The following is a 6,000-nucleotide window of genomic DNA, read 5'->3' on the forward strand; positions in this document are numbered from 1 at the left end:
ACAACACTTCTACACAGGACAGCCTTGAAGGCAAATCTGACGTGAGCCAGCAACATCATCATCATCATCGGAGGGAGTGATTACCGCGGGAAGTAACGAGGCGCTGAAGAGGATTACGGGTGTTCGTGAAGATGCAGAGAAAGCAAAAGAAGAAGAAGACGAAGAAGAAGAAGAAGAAGAAGAAGAGGCAGAAGAAGAAGAAGAAGCAGCAGCAGCAGCAGCAGAAGAAGAAAAAGAAGAAGGAGAAGTCTGATAATGAAAAAGAAAGTGAGCCTTTAGAGTAGATCCCACCATTAGTGAAACAGGTTAACTGATATTGAAAACGTCATTTCAATTATCAGCACGTTCTTATAAGGTTCGTTCAATGGTCTTGCAAAATTAAGGCAACTTGAATTTCCCCTCGCCAGTAAAAGCTACACAGTGGAAAGAATGCCAAAAGAATTGCCCTTGTACCTTCAAAAACATTTTGCAGAAATAAAGACATGAAATTGCAAATGAACCTGTGTAAGTCTCCTTGACAGAAGATGCAGTCTCAAGTGTAACAGAGAGAGAGAGATTACTCAGTCTTATTTGTGCCGGAATTTTCTACTATTTCTTTATTTTTGTTTCAAAACTTCTTTCTGTACATTCATTTGCATGTGATCTTATACAATTCATTTTCATGTTACAAAAATACCCTTCTCGAATGCGAAGGCCCGGCTTCCTCCCTTCTCGAAGGCAAGGCCCCACCTTCCTCCCTTCTTGAATGCGAAGCCCCGCCTTCCTCCCTTCTTGAATGCGAAGCCCCGCCTTCCTCCCTTCTCGAATGCGAAGCCCCGCCTTCCTTCCTTCTCGAATGCAAAGCCCCGCCTTCCTCCCTTCTCGAATGCGAAGCCCCGCCTTCCTCCCTTCTCGAATGCGAAGTCCCGCCTTCCTCCCTTCTCGAAGGCAAGGCCCCACCTTCCTCCCTTCTTGAATGCGAAGCCCCGCCTTCCTCCCTTCTCGAATGCGAAGCCCCGCCTTCCTCCCTTCTCGAATGCGGTCCGCCTTCCTCCCTTCTCGAATGCGAGGCCCGCCTTCCTCCCTTCTCCGAAGCCCGCCTTCTTCCCTTCTCGAATGCAAGGCCTTCCTCCCTTCTCGAATCCCCCCGCCTTCCTCCCTTCTCGAATGCGAAGCCCGCCTTCCTCCCTTCTCGAATGCGAAGTCCCGCCTTCCTCCCTTCTCGAATGCGAGGCCCCGCCTTCCTCCCTTCTCGAAGGCGGCCCGCCTTCTTCCCTTCTCGAATCGAAGACCCGCCTTCCTCCCTTCTCGAAGGCAAGGCCCCAGCTTTCCTCCCTTCTTGAATGCGAAGCCCCGCCTTCCTCCCTTCTCGAAGGCAAGGCCCCGCCTTCCTCCCTTCTCGAAGGCGAAGCCCCGCCTTCTTCCCTTCTCGAATGCGAAGACCCGCCTTCCTCCCTTCTCGAAGGCGAAGCCCCGCCTTCTTCCCTTCTCGAATGCGAAGACCCGCCTTCCTCCCTTCTCGAAGGCACGAAGCCCCAGCTTTCCTCCCTTCTTGAATGCGGCCCCCTTCCTCCCTTCTCGAAGGCAAGGCCCGCCTTCCTCCCTTCTCGAAGGCGAAGCCCGCCTTCCTCCCTTCTCGAAAGGCAAGGCCCGCCTTCCTCCCTTCTCGAAGGCAAGGCCCCACCTTCCTCCTTCTTGAATGCGAAGCCCCGCCTTCCTCCCTTCTTGAATGGGAAGCCCCGCCTTCCTCCCTTCTCGAATCTGCGGCCCTCCTTCCTTCCTTCTCGAATGCAAAGCCCGCCTTCCTCCCTTCTCGAATCTCCCGCCTTCCTCCCTTCTCGAATGCGAGGTCCCGCCTTCCTCCTCCCTTCTCGAAGGCAAGGCCCCACCTTCCTCCCTTCTTGAATCCGAAGCCCGCCTTCCTCCCTTCTCGAATGCGAAGCCCCGCCTTCCTCCTTCTCGAAGGCACGTCCCAGCCTTCCTCCTTCTCGAATCACGAGGCCCGCCTTCCTCCCTTCTCGAAGGCGACCCGCCTTCTTCCCTTCTCGAATGCGAAGACCCGCCTTCCTCCCTTCTCGAATGCGAAGCCCCGCCTTCCTCCCTTCTCGAATGCGAAGCCCCGCCTTCCTCCCTTCTCGAATGCGAAGTCCCGCCTTCCTCCCTTCTCGAATGCGAGGCCCCGCCTTCCTCCCTTCTCGAAGGCGAAGCCCCGCCTTCTTCCCTTCTCGAATGCGAAGACCCGCCTTCCTCCCTTCTCGAAGGCACGAAGCCCCAGCTTTCCTCCCTTCTTGAATGCGAAGCCCCGCCTTCCTCCCTTCTCGAAGGCAAGGCCCCGCCTTCCTCCCTTCTCGAAGCGAAGCCCGCCTTCTTCCCTTCTCGAATGCGAAGACCCGCCTTCCTCCCTTCTCCCGCCTTCTTCCTTCTCGAATGCAAGACCCGCCTTCCTCCCTTCTCGAAGGCACGAAGCCCCAGCTTTCCTCCCTTCTCGAATGCGAAGCCCCGCCTTCCTCCCTTCTCGAAGGCAAGGCCCCGCCTTCCTCCCTTCTCGAACGCGAGGCCAGGCTTCCTCTCTTCTCGAAGGCGAAGCCCCGGCTTCCTCCCTTCTCGAATGCGAAGCCCCGGCTTCCTCCCTTCTCGAATGCGAAGCCCAGGCTTCCTCCCTTCTCGAATGGGAAGCCCCGGCTTCCTCCCTTCTCGAATGCAAAGCCCAGTCCGCTCCCTAACGAACTCTCCCAAGTAGAGTACAGCTTCAATTTCACGATCATTTTGGCTCCTATTCTCTCCTAAGTAGCCGAACAAGTTGGGCCTTCTCAACTTTACGGGGAAACTCCAGTTGGCCCAAAGTTAGGAAGTTAAGAGAGAGAGAGCCTTGTTTGCGGCACAGCAGCTGTTAAAACCTGATATTCCAGCTCGTGCATCTGGCACCCGTGATTTAGCTTATCCGAGAGAGAGAGAGAGAGAGAGAGAGAGAGAGAGAGAGAGAGAGAGAGAGAGAGAGAGAGAGAGTCCGTTGGACGTATTCAGTTTAGCAAAAATACTTATCAAGGCCTGATAATTATTCCTGCGCAATTAGGTGGCATGCGTTTAATTAGGGTAGAGAGAGAGAGAGAGAGAGAGAGAGAGAGAGAGAGAGAGAGAGAGAGAGAGAGAGAGAGAGAGAGAGAGAGAGAGCATTAGCTTAACATTTTATATTGGTTCAACCAGAATTTTCCCGAAAGCTTAAATACAGTCTTATATAAGATTACGCTGCACGTGTTTGATAATTAGGAGAGAGAGAGAGAGAGAGAGAGAGAGAGAGAGAGAGAGAGAGAGAGAGAGAGAGATTTCAGGGTCTATGAGTGCAACGCAACACTTGATACCAAACAATATATGTATATATATTTTTTCTCATGGAGGAGAATTAATCAAGATTTTGCCTATCAAAGCAGAATATTAGTGATTTCTGACAATTAAATGGACATAGCTAATCGGATGCTGTGAAATTTTATTTAATTGTTCAACGGAAACTATAGTTCGTGATTGGATTTATTTTGTATTTTAGCAGCTGAAACAGTTTTATATGATTTTACTGCAGCTTTCGTGTGTAAAATTGAAAGGTGTTCATCAATATAAAGATTTTTTTATATATTCTTATTCTTTTTTGTATCTTTAAAATTGAGAGAATTTTTTAATATTTTTATTTATTTTTTAAATTGGATTATTTTTAACATTATCTATACGCTAATTTTTACATGACAGTGGATGGTCTTAGCATTATACACTCACCTGCTCATATACTCATATTTTATTCGCAGTCAATACAAGTGAAAGAAGTATTGAGAAAATAAAACCTGAATATGAAAAATATTCGAAACAGTGACAGAGAGAAATGAAACATATTTCCGTATTGTGTCATACAATGGTCAATATAACTGTAATAAACATAAATCTCGAGGACAAAAACAAGCGAGGACATAACCAAACAACTGAATTTTTTTTTTTTTTTATGAAAAGAGGAAAATTGTCAGGCGCTGAAAAATTCTGGGAGAATTTAGCAGAAATGTTGTGCCAGCGTCCCCGTGTGTTTTCACAGGACATAACGATGTTAGCCGGCAAAAAGAAAACAGCAGAGAGAGAGAGAGAGAGAGAGAGAGAGAGAGAGAGAGAGAGAGAGCAAAAAGCAAAAATACTTATCAAGGGAGAGAGAGAGCAAAAATTGGACTTATCAAGGCATGTGTTTAATGTGTGTGTGTGTGTGTGTGTGAGAGAGAGAGAATTGAGAGAGAGAGAGAGAGAGAGAGAGAGAGAGAGAGAGAGAGAGCTGGAAACATTCAGTTTAGCGAAAATTTCTAACAAGGCCTTATAATTGTTTCTGTACAATCACGTGGCATGCGTTTAATTGAGAGAGAGAGAGAGAGAGAGAGAGAGAGAGAGAGAGAGAGAGAGAGAGAGAGATTTCAGGGTCTTTGACTCCCATACAACACTTGATACCAAACTATTTTTTTTATTTACAAAAGCAAATTAAATGCTTACAATGTTTTTCAGTGCTTCTAGTTTTCCTTCGTTCTCCTGGGTCTCTAACTGCCTAGGCTGTTCAACTCCTTTAACTTTACCTTGTCCCAACTTTAAAAGCAATATCTTTAGGCTAAGCTCTAAGAGAATCCTGAAATTTGACTCAGTAAGTACTATTAGCGTCGACTCAGACAGAAATGATTTTGAACAAACCAATAAGGACTCATTCTGCAAGCAAAAATCTGAAATCCAGAGACGCTGGAATTCGAGCTACCCAAAATGAAGCCGGCAAAGGCCCCAACTTCACAAAACGGGGCCTTTGGGCTTCTCTGGGAAGCACCAGAGGGTCCTCGTCAATCCTAGGGGACTAAGGATTCCCTAGCTTCTGTCAGTCAGACTGATTTGATTTAGTCGTGAAGAAGACACACAATGCAGTTGCTGCTTCCTGAAGCTCTGTGAAGATACGGAATCCTTCCTGGCTCCAACTCTGGCTCCAACTATAAGTCTCCGGAGCCAAGGATGAGTACTGTGTCTTCACGGAGCTTTAGAAAACGGGAACTGCGTTGTGTGTCTTTATACAAAACTAAATGAGTACCGTGTCTTCACGGAGCTTTAGAAAACAGGAACTGCGTTGTGTCTTTATACAAAACTAAATCATATGATTCTGTTTAATAAAGGTTATCTTGGACTCTCTGGTACTACAATCTTTGTACTAATCTGATCATTCAAAATAATTCAGATTTGCAAGGAAGGTGCAGAAATGGTAACACCAGTTACCAAATGGTATTCAAACAAAAATAATAAGAGTTTACTTTTCAAATTCCCCATTCGAACTGGCGGAAGGCACGTTGGCCTAAAAGGGGCACCCTGTCTCTTCCAGGCCTATACAGGATAGGACGTGAGCAGGTCACCTTGGATAGCCAGGGTCCCTGGGCTCCACAGTTAAGCCCGCAAAGAGGCCCACTTTCTGAAGCAAGGACTTTGGGCTTCTCTGGGAAGCACAAGAGGATCCACGGCGACTCCAGGGAGCAAAGATTCCCTCCGGAGTCCTCGGAGGATAGCCTAGATGAGTCAAAATTCATCTGGCTTACTTATAGAAAAAGACACTCAACACAGTTGCTGGTTTCGGAAGCTCTCTGAAGACACGGAATCCATTCTGGAGCCGTAATAAGACTCTGGGGACAAGGATGGATTATACCCTGCAAAGAGAGTAGCACGCACAACAGAGCTCATGGAAGACAGCCGAACAGGTGAAGATAAACATGGAATCAAGACAAGATAACGGACAGGAAATTTAAGATCAAGAAAAGGGCAAGGGAAAGGACGAAAGTCTAACTTGGCCCACAATTCACCTCCCCGAATCTTTACGATCGATTTGCAGCAGCAGAAGAAGAAGAGGAAGAAGAAAGAGTTTGGAATCATATTCGGAACACCTTCACAACTTTCCGGAACAAGTTCGGACAAAGGCTTGGAAATGCCAGTGCTTGTTCCTAAGTTTTGGAAGGAGAGAGAGAGAGAGAGAGAGAGAGA

This window comes from Macrobrachium rosenbergii, chromosome 13 (genome assembly GCF_040412425.1).
Source record: "Macrobrachium rosenbergii isolate ZJJX-2024 chromosome 13, ASM4041242v1, whole genome shotgun sequence".
In the NCBI taxonomy this organism is placed as follows: Eukaryota; Metazoa; Arthropoda; class Malacostraca; order Decapoda; family Palaemonidae; genus Macrobrachium; species Macrobrachium rosenbergii.